A 17,585-nucleotide genomic window follows, 5' to 3' on the forward strand; every position below is an offset into this window, starting at 1 on the left:
AGTCTTTAATTACAATAATGGAAGGGAAGAGTTAATGCATATTGCACCATGCTGCAGTAGCTGGCAATAGGTGATACTTCCTTGGTAGAATTTAGTGAGGAAAGAAAGGGGGTAACATTCCTTCTGAGCCATGGGTGCTAAGCAGTCAATCATGCTGGCCAAATCCTATCTTCAAACCACTTTGTAATATATACTATTTAGCCAGTCTGGAGTCCTCAATGACTGCTATTCATGTGTCCCAAGCACATCAAACGCAAACGGCAGTGATGGTTCAGGACTACCCTAACTAAGTGCACCAAAAAATGTTTTCTCCCCTCAGTGTGGTGCACAAACTCAGCCGTTCCTTTCAGACTTGTAATGGAGTGTCCACCAAATGGCATATGAGAGAAACATTTTCATCAGAACAGGTCCAGAAGGCAGTAGTATCCTGTACAGCAGCGACCTAGTCCCTTTGCGATATACAGAGTCTTGGGTCTCAATCATGGAGAATAGGAAAAACAAAAGGCAGAAGAAAAGAAAGAAAAAGCTTTTGCTGCTATTCTGTACACTCCTTAGTCTTGCTTGAGTCAAAGCTGCTAATTATGCCAGAGGACTGAATGATGAGTGGTGGTTTTGTGATCCCAACCATTGTTCAGAAGGGCTGAGATCACCAAGGCATTTCACTAGGTATAGAGAGTTTGAAGGGAAAAGTCTGAGTACTTATTATCTCTTTGTTTTCTTAAACAGTGCCTATTTACAAACTTTTCACTAGTGAGTAAAAAACATTTACTGGCAATAAAACACAGCAGTGTTTCAGAATCTTAACCTCTTCCCCTAAAACACAACCAAATGCTCTGAAGTCAGGGAAGGAAAATAATTCAGCCTTCCTCCCCAACCCCCTTTCTTTGTCACAAATGCTGAGTGAGGGGATGGGGAAAAAGAGGAAAGAAAATAAGAGATAAGGTTTTCTTTTTTTTTTTTTTGAAGTTTCCTTAGAGCTGTCAGGTAAAATTAAGCAACAATACCCTTGCAAAACGCAATCATTAAAAACAATGCATCACCAGAGATGGAGAGGGAGTGCATATAATGCAGAGAATTATAATTATATGAGAATTATATGCCCTTATAAATACAGGGCATAAAGATGCATCTTACTGGTAAGTGTTTGGCATCAAAAAGGGGACAAGCCATCCTTCCTGGAGGAAGCTTGTCCTTTAAGTATTGGAAGGATTCTGTCAACGCATTTGTAGTTTTGAAACACTTTAATTATCTCTGAGCCTTGCTTTCATTAGGGTCCTTGAGGCAAGATCCATGTCTTAAGAATATTAAAAGTATAAGTAAAGGTACCCAAATAAAACTGATATACAAGACATGAAGTGGAATCACAGTTGTTTCTTACCCTCTCTGTATATTCTCTTAATAATTTTCGTGTTTAAATAGATTTTGCATTACCTTCTTTGGCTTCAAGGATACCAAAATAAATGTTGAGGGAAAATTGTGATCATCCAAAAATCTTTCGTCCAAACGTCATTTTCCATTGAAAGTCAACTTTTTCAATTTTGCTCCTTTTCTTTCTCAAGCTTTCCTAATTTGTTTTCTGATTTTTCTTTTGAGAAGAATTTCCAACCTAAACAGCAGAGCTAAGAAATAGCAGGCAACTTTTGATAAAAGGAGATGTGTAATCCTACAGGACTGTCACTCTTTTCTATCAGTTCCAATTTGAGGCATGGCTCCAATTAGCTAAGCTCAAGAGCAAGAGGAGAGAAGATGAAAACTAAATAAATAATCCCTACTTGAACTTGTCCAATGTAATTCTCGAGTCTCCTGTATTTCTGTGCTGTAACATTCCCCTTACCAGACACACTGGATTATTTTTATCTCCAGAGACATTTTATCCCCACCTGGTGGAAGTATGAAACATAACTGGGTCCAGGATAATCATTGATACATTTCAGAGAGATAAATATCCATTTACCTTAGATTCAAAATCACCTATTTTTAAATAATAGCCATTAGTATATTATTTCGGTTGCTGCGTTAATTTACAGCCTTAAAACATCTAAAATTTAGATGTTTTTAACATATTAAAACTGGACTAAAATTGTGAAGAAATTATTTCACAAAGTGATGGGATTATATGATTGTAAACACCATTCAGATTGTGTTCCTTAAGACAGACATTGATATGGCAAGATTTTGTATCACACATCTTGAAGGATGAGGAATGTAATATCCATTGTTTATTGTATCCCAAGAAAATACACATTGGAATAAGAACTTTAAAAATGAGATAATTATTTTTAATAAAGTAATGTGGCTCTTTCCTAAGGGAGATGAAAACCCCTCTCTTCTTCAGGATCTAACACTGAGTTTTAGCTGCCTCAGCGGCCCTACATTCATTTTCTGCTGCATAAGTTAATCAGCAATGTTGATTATTCATTGAATTACTTTTTTAAACAAATACTATGAGCCTTCTAAAAGAAAAGTACTTCCATGTGAGCAGGAATATTTGTGAATTAAAATACAAATAATTGCCCTCCCAGCTTGTATAAATATAACTGGATATAATAAATAATTTAGTAGAAACCTAGGAAAGCTTATAGAAAGTTAAAACAAAATAGTCTGCAATGAGTATAAAGACAAGAAATTTGCCTTTTTATTAAACATGTTTATATCCCTCACTGCAGATGAAGCACAGAAGGAAAAAAGAAAGCAGAACGTATCTGTCAACTGGACTTTTTTCTTAAACTAAACAGTACTTTTTAAAAGTTTCCTACGAAATATTGGCCTTGGCACATTTGATTTTACTCTCCGGAACATTCTTTCATTCCTTACTGATTGACCGTGGGCCATTTTGTCCTATTGGATGCACAAGAATAGAATAACAAATTATCATTCAGTTAATATTTCAGATTTTATTATTGTGACTTTGCTACAACAGTTAAATTGGAGACAGAAAAGGACCCTGTCAAAAATTTGTCCAACACAAACATAAATTTTAATGAATCTGAGGCAAGTTTATGGCAGATCAGTTTTCTTTTTTAGCTCGTTATAGGTTACAATTAAAAATGAGTTAATTAGATACATTATCACTAGTTTGTAATGAATAACAATGCAACAAGACTGATTAAGCTATTTGTTATTTCTAATTGCCATGTCTTCAACAGAACTCAGAAACAAAATAGGTAAACATCTACATCTCTTTCCAAGCCTATATTCAGTTCTTGCGAAGTAAAGTAAGGTATTCCATCTCAAATCTCATTGTCAATTTCTGACCTTTTTTGACCTTTATTAAATACAAAATGCAAGGGCCCAGCACAGTGGCATAGAGGTTAAAGTCCTCGCTTTGCATGTGCCAGGATCCCATATGGGCACCAGTTCTAATCCCAGCAGCCCCACTTCCCATCCAGCTCCCTGCTTGTAGCCTAGGAAAGCAGTTGATGATGGCTCAAAGCCTTGGGACCCTGCACCCATGTGGGAGACCCAGAAGTGGCTCCGGGCTCCTGGCTTTGGATTGGCACAGTTCCAGCCATGGTGACCGCTTGGGGAGTAAATCAATGGATGGAAGACCTTCCTCTCTGTCTCTCCTCTTCTCTGTATATCCGGCTTTCCAATAACAATAAAATCTTTAAAAAAAAAAGATTAATTAAAGGTATATATAATAATAAGGGTAATTTTTTTTCTTTGTTACCCCACTCGTCTCTCCAGAACAAAATTAGGCAGCTGCCATTTACCTCAACAAAACAGCTGATCCTTTCCCAGTGAAACCTAACAAACTGCCCAGGTGAAACCTGGCCTAACACTCTTTAATTTGGGTGATCCTGCAGCCTGACAGCTGGTCGGCTGGCGCCCTTGCTGATCCCAGGAAAGTCTCACATTAGCTTACCTCACACACAAAACCAAGTGCCATTCCATAGGGGAATCAGTTGTGTAACACAAAATGCAGAAAACTTTCATTAACCCAACGGTTCCTTTTTCTATAGCAATTATTGCCAGAAATATAAGAATAAGCAGAAAGACATGGAAGAACTAAAACTATAAACAACAAAGGAAATAAAGTTCATGCAGGTATCACAAAAGAAATCAGGGGAGTGAATCCCAATGAGTAAGTGCAACATTCAGTAAAACACAAAGTAATGGTTTAATTCATAATTATTAGAATTTACAAATAGAAACAGATATTGTTGTTGAAGCCAAGGCTATGGGTCAGCCATCCACCATGCACTTGGGCCATTTTCTGTTGCTTTTCCTAGGGCATTAACAAGGAGATGGATGAGAAGTGGAGAAGCTGGGACATGAACCAGTGTCCATAGGAGACATTGGCTTCACCCCTGCCACACTGGAGACCTGGAAAAAGCTGCTGGCTCCTGGTTTGGGGCTGGCCCAGCAGAGCCAATCTGTCCCTCCCTGATTTTGTATAACTCTGACTTTCAAATAAATAAATCTTCAAGACAAATAAATTAAAATTATAACCAAATAAAAACGTTACAGTTGAAAAAAATAAAATTCTGTAGCACTTCTACAAGGAAAATACTGCAGATTAGAACAGAAGAATGCTCAAGTAATGTAGCTTTTGCTCACAGTTGTAAAGTTCATTAGGTATTTTACAGAGAATGTAGTGCTGCCTCTTTGCCAATGGCTCTTGCATCACTGTGGTTATCCACCTTTCCCCCACATGTGTCAGATGAAAGTAATCTAAATACTGGATTCAGGTTTAGTCAAATCAATCTCTGTATATCATTTCCCTGGCATATTTACTAGTTCAAAGGCGGCATTTATCTGAAGATGGCCCATTCACATGGATGGAAAGTACCTGTTTTCTTGAGCTAAAAGTGAAATAAGAGCTACAGTAACCATGGGAGCCATCTTGCGACAACAAAGAGAAGCAGTTTTAAGTTAATGGGGATCCTGGAGAAGGCAACATGAAAAAAGCATCGCACTTCTTGATAACTGAAAGCAGCCAATGTCAGCAGGATTTCCACTAATTTGACTAAAAGAAAAAAAAAATCAGTTGAACTACTGTGCAAAGTAGTAGAAATCATGGTTTTCTGTGCCTTGCCAGTAAGAGTTGCACAACTGTAGGGCCATTATTTACATAGAATATAAGTACTGTTGGAGTTGTGGCCTGTGTCATCAGAGTCTCAGGGTTTAAAGACAAAACCAAAGAGGACATAAAAGACCATCTCAATTAAGTAACAAAAAAGAAAAAAAAGAAAAAAAAAACCACAAAATGATCACAAATTGTCCTCTGGGTGGAAGACACCCAAGAAGATCATGCATCTAGCATGTCCATACATTTTGGATTTTTCCAGAGCAACAAAAAGCCTTGCTCAAGGTAAACCCTGAAGTAGGTCAAACTGTTTCATTTTGTTAGAAATGGAAGCAGTCCTTGATTATGACCTACATCAAAGAACTGAAAAGCCTGATATGCTTTTAATACCCTATGTTATTCTGCAATGGGTTGGGAGAGCAGAGAAATCTTCCACCTTCTCAGAGTGTGTGGAGAAGATGTTAAGTATAATCTATCAAGATTATAACAGGAAACTTACAGACAGCAGACTCAGATCTGCATTAGACATTAGTAAAAACTATAAAGACATACAATGGGATCCAAGAGCGATCCTGACAACCTCTTAACAGGAGGTCATACGCATAGAGCAGGGGCGGGGGGACCTCAGAGTGGAGCAGGAAAACAGGAGGAGGCATGTATCCCAACCCTGGAGACTCTTGGATCCTCACCAAGGACTATCAGTAAAGGCACCAAAGACTATATCCCAACTGGCAAAGAGACAACGGAGAATTGGAGTGCCTTCGGAGGCTGAGAACTCTGAGGTCAACCATTCCCTATCAGATCTCCCTAATGTGATGGAAGAAGCCCAGATCCTTCCTCACAGGATCTAATGTTATTGGAACAACAGCCAGGAGCCCCGAGCGGTCCTCAGAAACAGAAGAAAAGTAAACTTCCTTTGAGACTCGGAAGAGGAGCTTTCTCTGGTCCTCACTTAGTTTCAACTTTGGCTCCCCACCCTCTCTTGCAAAGATCATCAGGGTCGCTCCAGAGACCCAAAAATTAGATCAGATAGACAGAGACCAATAAGGAAAGCTTAGAACAGACAGGAAACAGCTTGGACTCCCATATACCTTACTAGGTAGGAAACAAAGATTAGTTACTCCTCACTAAGGTATTAGAGGTTTCTCTGCACATCCCTCCTAAAACTGTTCTGCTCCTCAATTGTTAACATACGGCATGTTTGAGTTATAAGCCTGTTTGGCCTATCCGAAAATCCGCATAGTTCAGTAAAAATCATGCTTGAATACCGTAAGCTGCTAAATATAAAAATGAAAATAGACACAAGACAGCTGAATAGTACACTATAACCATTTTAAGGTGTATAGCAACCGGTTGTATATAAACTAAAATTGAAATGTCCTGAAGTAGTCACAGGATGTGGTTAAGAATTTGCATTTTCTAACATATTGGTCACTCAACACCATGTCAATTACTGTCATGATGTTGTAAATTGTTGTTGAAGTTGTGTAATGGCTTTTCATTGGAGGGAATGATATTCTGCCAGCTCTACTTTCAGACCAGGGATGGTCTCCCAATGAAACTGTTGAATTTATCTGGACACTAAGATGCTGGACTCTGCACGGTCCATGCCCGCAATGAAGAAATCATGACTGGATAAGAACTATGCTACTGTAACATTGTGGAGGAATTCAATATGGGCGGAGGGCTTTTTGGAGGGGTTGGGAGAATCCCAGAGTCTATGAAACTGTGTCATAAAACAAAATTTAAAAAAATAAAAGAAATTGAAGCAGTCCTGAAGATCAAGCACATTGCATGTGACAGTACCTACATCTGGTTTACCATAAAGAGTCAGAAACCTGCATTTTACTTTGTCTAGCATTTCATGACAGTAGTGGAGGACCTGCCAGATTTCTTGGTAATCCTCACCAAGCTAGAACTCAACTAGATCTAAAAATCTTAAAAAAAAAAAAAAATTAACTCTGAACAGAGGAGAAGATACATTTGATAACAATGCAAATGGAAATGCAGAGTATCACAAAGGTTAACTTTAGCATATTAGATGGCCATAGGTTCACGCACAAATATATACACACTTTGAAAACTTTTAAGAAAAATAAATCCGTGAAACAACAGTAGTCATATCCTGAGCAAATTATATTTACTGAAGGAGAATTTTTCCCCTTTGGAGTCGTAAATTACTTAAATTTGAGCCAAATGGAGGCACCAATGCAAATGCCTAACATCGTGTATTTACACACTTTTTTGTTTAAACTGGGAGAAGTGTGCACAATATACATGTAGTTGAACCAAGTCAAATGAATTCTTAGACTTATCAGGGCATGACGCTGTTGACACAGGCTAAGTGCAAAGCCTTGACCTTTACATTTCCGCCATGACCTCAGAAACTAACCCTGCTCATCTCACCCCAGCTATATGACTTGAACGATGTCAGATCAGACTGCTGGGGTTTCTTCTCATTTGCTTTGTTTTAAGGATAGGCTGGCTCAAATGAAAGTTATTTACTTTGCCTATAATTGTTCATTCCTCTCAGGTCACCACCCCAACCCTGGGACTTCAAAATACTCAAATATATTCTGGTTCTGGAAAAACAAAATGTTCTCTAAGTTTTTAAAGTTTGCAGCAAAATTTGCTAAGCCAAAATGCTTTTCCCACAAAATCCTGCCATATCTTGACAGAAATTCAAACCAAAGCAAAAATTGTAATGTAAAAGGAACATTAAATATGAAAAGGGATGAAAAAGAACGGTCAATCTTTTGCATGACTAAGATTTTTCTTTAAACTGCTAGAATATTGAAGTGTAGCTTTTAGCACAAACCTCAAGCTCCACATAAGAGATCTCAGAAAATCTTGTTACCTACATAAAATCTGTCTCTATAAGCATTAGGCTTCATTGCTCATTTACAATTAGGTTCAATATAGATGTTAAGCACAGGTTTAAAAGGAAGTTTCAGCCCTTGAACCCCATTCCTGAGTGATAATAAAATCAAAGATAAGCCTCAAAATCCATGGACTTCATTGCAATCCAGTCTCCAAGATTTGAATCCAACCAAAGAAGAAGAAAGGGCTGTATCAAATTACCCCAACAACTTAACAAGGACTGGAGACTGGTAAGCATTTGAGGGGAGCTGGATGGATTTAAAAGTCAGTTAGTGGGAAGAAAAGGGCAATTTTCACTCTAGGAGCATGCTCGAGTATTTTCTTGGGGTAAACTGCCTTCTTTATGTAAAAGACAGCGAACTGTTGACACCATTTGTTAGGATAGTCTTATCTCAACAAAAGGTATCACAAGGAGGGTCTAAGTTTCCAAATTTAAGCAATGCAAAACAGGGCTAACAAAAGAAGTTTCCAGAGTAAATGGGTTCACACAGCATGAATTTTATAGTAGATCAACCTAATTTTCACATTTTCCTCTCCATAACAAGCAGGTCATTTGTTCTCTGCACTCATAATGGAAAGAAAACAAGCCTGTCTTTGTTTGTGTACATTAACTCAATGCTGTAAAAGTCATTCAGTCAAGCTTCACTATACTTTCACCTTTAAACCTTAACCTGACTTGTAACAATATTTGTAGCCTCTAAAATTACACAGGTTAAACCCAGACAGAGTTAATCACCCTTCACTGTCTCACAGAAAAGTATAATGACCTCCCATTTAAAGTGAAGCCATTAAAATGCTAGAAGGGGCAAGAATTCACATGGTGTGTTTATAAATACCTTACAGACATGAATCCATACATTCAACACACCAGGACACTTTTCATAGGGCACTTGCTTAGAGAACCAGATGGAAAATAATGACGGCTACATACTCAAAGCCAAAAGTGCCTACTCTACTGTCTTGTGGGGGGGCATCTATACTTTATTACTGGCATAAATTAATTACAAAAATTCCATCTGTGATCGCACAAAGAAAGAATACAAATCAAAGTCAAGAAATTGATGATATTCTCTGCTTTCTTTAGTTGCTCTTGCTTCTAACACAGGACAAATTCAGAATGAAGATCCTACAAAGGATCCAACCCTGCCTTTGAACTTCTCCATTTCACAGATCCACACCCTTGTTCTTACCATATGTGGGGGCAGACACAGGGGCGCTATTATCTGGGGGACCACCAATTGTGCTAGCAGGAACAAGGACCTGAAACTGGACCACTGCTCTCCCCCTGGCTAGTACCAGGGTCTGGGTACCAGCAAGCCCTCTGCAACTGCCGCTTAGATCATCTCCCTAACTTCACTGCAGCTCTTGCAATACAGCCTCCCAGAGTATGCTGAGTCATCCTACTAACCACCTTAATCCACTTGAAATATTAAAGAAGAAAGTCTTCCCTCTGCCCTTCAGGTCCCTAAGTCAGAGAGTGAAAACTGAACACCTTAGTGTCATATAGTTGCATAAGAGTAACTTAGGCCTGGCATTAATACAAGTGCATACACGATCAAGGAGCCTGAGGACTGCCTAGAGTGGTGACTCTATTCTGGTTCCAAGTAACTGCTTTAATAAGGAAGACAGAACCTGAAATTATCAATCCTTCTACTTTTTTTTTTTCCTTTGGATAATGCCAGCAACTTGGATTTTTGTATGAAATCTCAATTTAGATGTCTAAAACTGTCAAAAACAATGTAAAAAAATGAACCAATTATCTCTACCAACTGCCATAGGATGCTATTGGGTGTTGATTTCTCACAGCAATCTGGCTCGTCTTCTCTAGCAAAATTTTTCTTCAGAGCCTTTCCCAGACTGTTCTATCTACCTTACCAGTCAACACCACGTCAGCCTATTCCCTATTATGTGGGCAACACAGTTAGGTACCATCTCTTGCAACAGGACTCTACCAGATCTCACGATATATTTAATCTGTAGGCAGCAACTTTACTAATGAAAGTTACTTCACTTTGAACAATATATAAGACATGAAAACACACAACATAACCTCTGAGCTTCATTACTTCACTTCTAGGCAGACTCAGTAGCTGTCATTTATTACCTAAACATCCACAATAGTATTTTAGGGAGGAATAACGTAGAAAAAATATACCATGTGTATGAAGGAATTTCTTGAAGTTCATGGGCATGGAGTCAAAACATAAGTTTATCTTGGTATAAGAAATTGAAATCCATGCATAGCTTTATCATAACACACGATTTCCAAGGAATGTTTTGTGGGACCCTCATAGTTATTATCTTACCCCCCCTGTAGTTATGAGATGTATTTTTTTAAAGTATTTTTGAGTATACATAAGGCAGACCCTCTCAAAAGTTGTTACCAAAATGACTTGGCAATGTCTGAGGATACATCATCTGCCTGTTACAGCAAAGAATCTGCTATTAGCAAGTAGCGGCCAACAAATCTACTGAACATCCTACAATCCCCAGAACAGCTCCACAACAAAGAATTATCTGTCCCAAACAGTCATTAATGCTAAGTTTGACAATCTGTGGTAGAAGTTCTTCACCTTTTTTCAGTTTCGCCAAAACAAGTAGTATCCAGCCTATATGCTTGGTTTCCAAGTGATAAGCAGTAATTTTAAATTAGTTCCTCAGCATCACTGAGAAATACATCTTCTTGTTTCTCTGACCATTGCCATGTAAGTCCCATGAGAGACAAAGAAACAAACCTTTGCTGTTGTTCTGGATTTTAAGAACTAAGCATTGATTCATAGTTGAAGAACTGGAAAATGCAGTATTGGGGCTGAGAGTCAAAAATGGCCTCCTAAGGTCAACTTTGTGATATTGTAGATCAAGCACCCAACTGTGATGCCAGCTTCCCAGATGGATACCATCTCAAGGCTAGGCTGCCCCATTGCCAACCTAGCTCCCCACTAATGCACCTGGGAAGGCAGTAAAAGACGGCCCAAGTACCACCACATGAGAGACATGGAGGAAGGTTTGGCTCTCAGCTTCAGACCAGCCCAGCTGCAACTAGTACAGCCATCTGAAGAGTGAACTAGCAACTCTATTTCTGTAACTATGCCTTCAAATGAATCAATAAATCTTTTTAAAAATAGCATCCTGGAGGTGATTCTTGACTCACTTCATTTATGCTGAGTACTAATTAGGCAGAGGGTAAGAGGAAGAAATGATATTTTGAAGAGATTTGAGAAGCTTAGAATACAAGTAGTTTAGCACTGTTGGGTGAAGAAATGGTTTCCTTGATAAAAGTAACATACTAAGACCCTGATACAAAGACACTAATGAATTTTGTCTTACAGTGCATTGAACCAGACTTGTTCCTTTTCTTCTCACTGTGAAGTTCTATGAATCTCCGGTTTATTCCAGAAAATGTTACATAGTAATCACCCAATAAATATTTGTGAAATTAAACTATAACTTGAAACTATTCCATATTTCATTTTTCTAAGTCATTAATGCCCATTGAATTGGCAAGTACTTATTATCAAGTAAGTTTGCTCAAAATTGAAGTCAGTACAAACAACACAAAATCAGAACTGACCATCTCCTTGCATTTTCTGTTCCTCAGCAACAATATGTGTTTCTAATCTTATTTATAGGCCCATATTATTATAATCTGAAGAGTAAGAATAGCAACAATATCAACAGCAAGGAGGACATATTAGTTTCATAATAGGTCCTGTACTCTTTTTTTCTCAATTATCAAGCCTCTCAACAGAGAAATTCTTCTTACCACATATACAAACTTGCACTTGTAATTTAGAAAATGCTCTTGAGCCGGGAAGAGCTGCAATACTCATTGGTTCCAATGGAGGTCGTGGCTCAGAATAGAACCAACCCAGGGGTTACAACCACCAGCTGATCGGAGTGATGGACTGTGGCGGGCACTGTGCTTACTAGCAGTGCATGTAGGAGCCTGGACTGGGAACACCTCAAAGTTTCTTTGGGGATTCCCCTGAACAAAATGGAGGAATCAAAACATTAACCAAGAAAAGATAGAAGATGGAGTAGATCAATCAACCACCTCAGCTATATGTTTGCAACGAAAAACTGGACAAGGGGAAACTCTAAGAAGGACTATGTCAATCAGTGGACTCTGCACCAGTCTCATCATACCTGGATTGTTGCTGATCTAATTGATCGAGGTGACGCTCTGCTGGCTCTGCCCTCAATCCTGAGAGGGCCTCCCTAAGAGGCCAATGAACTTGACTGGACAAGTGGGATGCTGGACTCTGTATGGTGTGAGCTTTTAATTAGGGAATCTCAACGGAACTTGAGCTGTGGTTATGCATCAAGGTGAAGGAACTCACCAAGGGGGAGGGGTTTGGGGTGAAGGGGGGAGAATCCCAGTACCTATGAAATTGTGTCATGTAATACAATGTAATTAATGAATAAATGAATAGAAAAAAAAAAGGAAAATGCTCTTGAGATCTAGTTGCAATTATTTAGCATTTCCAGCCCCAGAGTTAACTATCGAACAACACTGAGATGCACAACCATGTGGCATCACACATTCAATCCACCCATGTACAGTTCATGTTTCTCTTACATATATGGTTCCTCCATGATTGCTCCAGTTCTTATTTCCCATTCTAGTCATTTAAGATTCACCTAAAACCCTTTCTGCTACACATACTGAATTAATTCTATCTACTGACTCTACTATCCACAGTCTCATAATTTTTTTTCTTAGGTTCAACGGCATTGCCACTGTTTTTGTTCGTCATCTCTTCCCTTTTAATTTTGACAATTCATCCATACTCTAAGCTACTGTTTAAGATGTCTTTCTATCCCACATATGTACACAGATCAGGAACTTCCCAATCTAACAGCATTCAATGGCCTTCTTTCACACTTGATCTTAGCCAAAAGGTCAAGAAGTAATCAACAGCCTGCTTTCATCATGTAGCCTACTTAAAATGGAATAAGAAAACCTTCAAATTCTGACTGCACATTTTCCTTCATGGGGATCTAATCTGTGATTCCACATTATTTTTATTTCCTTCAGCATCCCACAAAATTTCTCTTCTTTCTGCCTGTCCAAATTCATATGAGTTTCTTTTACTCAGTATCTTGTGCAAATAAGCAGAAGAAATGGGATAATCTTTCATTATTTAGTTCAATCATTGCTTAGTCCCTGAATTTATGAAGAAATATAATTTCCTTTCTTGCATTCTTATATTACCTTTGCATGCACAGGTACCATATTTTAGTAATTCATATGTCTTCTGAAGTTATCATTATTAACTAAGCAAGTAATGAACATAATTAAATTCATTTTCTTATCATCAGCACCCAGAAGTCTGCAACCTATAACAAGCAAAAAAAGTTATTTTACATAGAGAAAGAAAGAAAGGTAGAAAGAAAGAAAAGAAAAAGAAAGAAGGAAAGAATGAAGGAGGGAAGGAGGGAGGGAAAAAAGAAAACTGCATTCTATCATTTAGAGCCAACTACCCATGTACCAGTAAAATTTTTAGGCAAAACAACTTGATACTCTTGAGTCCTCAAGAATTTTCTCTGCAGACTCAAATACAGAGCTTATCACCATAGATTCCATGAAGGAAGCAAGCACTCAACATTTAAATCTGCCTCCTTCATAATATTCAAGACAAGCTGCAAAACTGTGAGTTCTTTACTAACATATTTATCGGAAAATAGTAAACACAAAGAACCATTAAAATATCAAATAATACAATAATGAGTATTGTATAACAATATTATACTATATATATTGTATATATATAAACAATACTATATATATTGTATAATAATACTATATATTGTTATACAATAACATAACATAAAAGTAAAAATGATTTCTTTGGCTTGGGAGATAATTTCTTATTTTTTTATTAAATACATTAAAATAATTTTGGAACACTAACATTATTGTTTCAGAATTTATCAATTCAACAATCATAATCTGAATACCCACTGTGTGCTAAGTCACATGAGAGCTAGTGGGAACTCTGAATTCAATAACACAGCCCTGAGTCTCCTGTCACAGCGATGTGGTGTGTGTCCACAGAAGGTGCCTGAGTCAGGAAAACCAAAAAGGCTTCCAAGAGAAAGTGATCATGAATCAACATCAATCAAGTAGTGGTAGGGAACCCTGGCATGGGATGCACTATAGACACTCAGCTTAACAGCAATATTGCAACTCCTCTGACCATAGACCCCAGAGTCTGCAACCCTCCTTAACGTGTTCAAATGTGTGCTAGTGCTGGTGTTGCTTAATAATGCTGTCCGAGAAAACATCCTCATACAGAGCAACCTAACGAAGTCATGTCCACAGGAAACAAGAGTGTGCGTGACAGTTGGAGATAAATGTTCTACACATAAATCTGATCAACTGTGAAATTAAGATATCTTAACTGAATCATCTAAGTACTTATTAATAATTTTTCCTATCAATGGGCCATGATTTTAAGATATCTTTTCAAAAATTACAACAGCTAAAAAAACCTCCATACCAGGTCTCAGTAACTTAGCACTTGGTTTGAACTTCAAACATTTCTTTTTTCCTATATGACATTGTTTTTACCTGAAATTGCTAACATTTATTAATCTTTTTCTGCTTAGGAAGAAAGCATTTTATACCCCTTTTTCCCATTTAAGCTACACACAAACTACAGCTGAAAAACTCAAAGGTCAAAGTCATGTAACACTAAATTCACACAGTTCATTACTGACAGTGCCAAATATTAGAGTACCAGCAGCCCATTACAAAAAAAGTGACAATTATTAATTAAATGAATAAATTAATCTGGATGCCAAACTGTTGATCTTTATATTATTTCATAAAAGACACTGAATCGCAAGGTTTATATCAGTAGGTGACCTAAAAATTATATTGTGGAACATGATATTAATACTCCCAATTTTATTTCTTGAACATGATATTAATACTTCCAATTTTATTTTTGCTTTCTTGGAGGGAACACTGAATTAGCAAAGCAGAGAGCTGCGAACATTGCTTTTCAACATGTAAAGTTTGAAATCAGTACCAGATTTTAAGATGTGAAATTTGCAATTAGTAAGGCTCTGTCTCCATTTGGAACTTCTTTCCTGGCTTTTGCCACAAAATTACTCCAGTATCCAAAAGGGCATCATTTTTCTCCATCTCCCACATGTCTCAGTGTTTGTACCCATCCCTACTCAAAATAAAAACCTTCATTCCCAGTGGGAAGGACTGAGCTCCAAGTAAAAGAGGCTCTATAATCTGATTAAAATAATTCTCAGTAAATTGCAAATCTCTTAATCCTCTTAAAGGCATTAACATTTTTTTTTAAATTGTGGGGAAGAGGAAACCTGATATAGTCTCTAATTGTTGGCATGTTTGTGCAACATAAACAATATCATATTTTCCTTTTCTGGGATAGAAATAACTATTGCGGTGGTAAAGAGATCTACGCATAAGAATTTCTCCAACTAGTCCAATTAACCCTTAGTTTTATCTTACAGATGATCATGTCTTTTTGTTTGTGTATTGTTGTTTTTAATTTCTGATTGCAAGTCTTTAACTGCGCATCTATGCATGAATTATTTTAAGTTTAATGCTTATAAATTAGGGTGCACAAATAGTAATTATCATAAACTAGCCTACTTTTATCTAACATCTTCATATAGGTCATCAATCAACCAAATAATAGTAAACCAATATAATAATTCACACTTAAATAGAAATGAAAACATACCAAATACTCTTTAAAGTACTTCCTATATGCATACTAATTAATTTTCACAGCAACCCTAACAATGGTTGTCAATATTATCTCCATTTTACCAATTAAAAATCGTAAAGTGAGCAATAGTAATGGAACCAGATTGTAAGCTCAGGTGTTTAAACCTGAAGCCATTTCCTTGTAATCACTGTGTGAGAAACACATGGATAAAAAGAAAGTCACTGACAAACAATAGTTGTTGATGGGTTGAAAACTATAGTTGAAAACACTTAAATATCAACTCACACCATGCCTGTATCTGTCAGATGATGAAATGAACTGACCCATGGCATACTGAGAAGCAACTTAATGTTAACAGCACATTCAAACAACCAATAACCAACACTAATTCCAAGGCATGTCTCTTCACTTAACCACGATTAGTCCAGAGAAAAATAAGAGGCATTTACAAACCTACCAGCAAAGTTAAGCATCTGAAGTCCCAATCAATCCATTTTATAAGGTACAGTAAATACATACTCAGTGAGTACTGCCAGCCATAAATTAATTCTAAGCTGGAACTGTACCCCATCTCTATCACAAGTTGTTTAAACACATTTTATCTGAAAGTCAAAAAGACAGTGAAGGAGAGGAAAGACTAACAAGGAGGGATGGACAGAAAGGGGTGGGGAGAGGAGAGAATCTTCTATATCCCAGTTCACTCCTTAATTACCCCAAAACAGCTGGGGCTGGGCCCGGTTGAGTCTAAGGACCCAAAACCCCATGGGGCATGGGTGGCAGGGACCCAACTACTTGAACCATCACCTGCTGCCTCTCAGAGTATTCATTAGTAGGAAGCTAGAAATAAATGGAGAGATAGAATCTGGACGTTGGTGTGGGATGTAGTCATACTGAGTGTATCTGTATCAAAGAGCTATTGCACAAGAGCCTTTTTGGTTTTTTAAAGAAAACACTAGGATACTAGTAGAATATATGGAAAGTTTTTATTTCTGCTTTCCAACATTTCATGTATCTGTTTCTAAAAGGAAAGCATTTTATTCAAGAGCACGAAGGACTATTAATCCTTTTTATAATAGCAGCTGTCACATGTAAGTACAAAAATTCATGACTCTACTTTATTCGTCAAGTCATTTATTAATTCCCTGAATGATGTATGTGCTAGCTGGAGTTATTTGGTCATAGATAGTAATAGCATGAAAGGAGATGTTTCTGAGTAGTACATGCAACGCAGCATGATTGTGGGCAGGACAGTTTTGCATAGGGTCCTAGGGAGACAAGAAGAACACCAAATCTGTACTGAGTTGTTGTCTAGTAAAGCTGAGACTTTCCCAGATAGACACCTGTATTGATTAAAAGACAAGCAGGGATATGGAGAGGAAAATCAAGGCGAAAAGGGAGCAGAAAGGGTATAGATGGAGTATTCCCAGAGAGGCCACAATGGTTGGAAAAGCTGGAGATGTGGTTCGTAACAGGAAATACACAATACAGGCACATCAGTGACACTGACACATCCTAACACAAGTCATTCTCTCACAGGAAAATAAATACAATATTTCTATGGTTCACAAAGTAACAAAGGATATTTATATGTAAGAAAATAGGGAGAAGGATTACAAATGCAGCAATAACGACGATCAGCAAGACTTTGCCAAATTGGCTAGTCTGTTCCCATTACTCTCTTAAAGACTGCCATTATCAACTATAGAAATAATTTCCAAGGAAATGTGCAAATTATGGCGGTCTTTCAAGTGCAGAAGAATCAGTTATGACTGGCAAGCTGTTTTGTCAAAGCATCAAATTATGCTCATTTTTAAGCATGCCTCCTGTGAACAATGAAATGCTGGTGCTGGTTTCCAGCTTCAAATGAATCCGCTCTCCTTGCTCAGGGCACATTGCTGTTTCTGACCTCTCCCCTGCCCGTGCCTTGACCTCCTCCCATTCAGACATATCCCCTGCCTCAT

At 37.7% G+C, this 17,585-nt stretch overlaps 1 protein-coding gene across 1 annotated transcript in view; it reads right to left on the minus strand.

Moving 5' to 3' along the window:
* ROBO1 (roundabout guidance receptor 1) overlaps positions 1-17,585 on the minus strand; it is a 404,089-nt gene that overhangs the window by 373,363 nt on the left and 13,141 nt on the right. The window lies entirely within an intron of this gene.

This window comes from Ochotona princeps, chromosome 3 (genome assembly GCF_030435755.1).
Source record: "Ochotona princeps isolate mOchPri1 chromosome 3, mOchPri1.hap1, whole genome shotgun sequence".
NCBI classification, from domain to species: Eukaryota; Metazoa; Chordata; class Mammalia; order Lagomorpha; family Ochotonidae; genus Ochotona; species Ochotona princeps.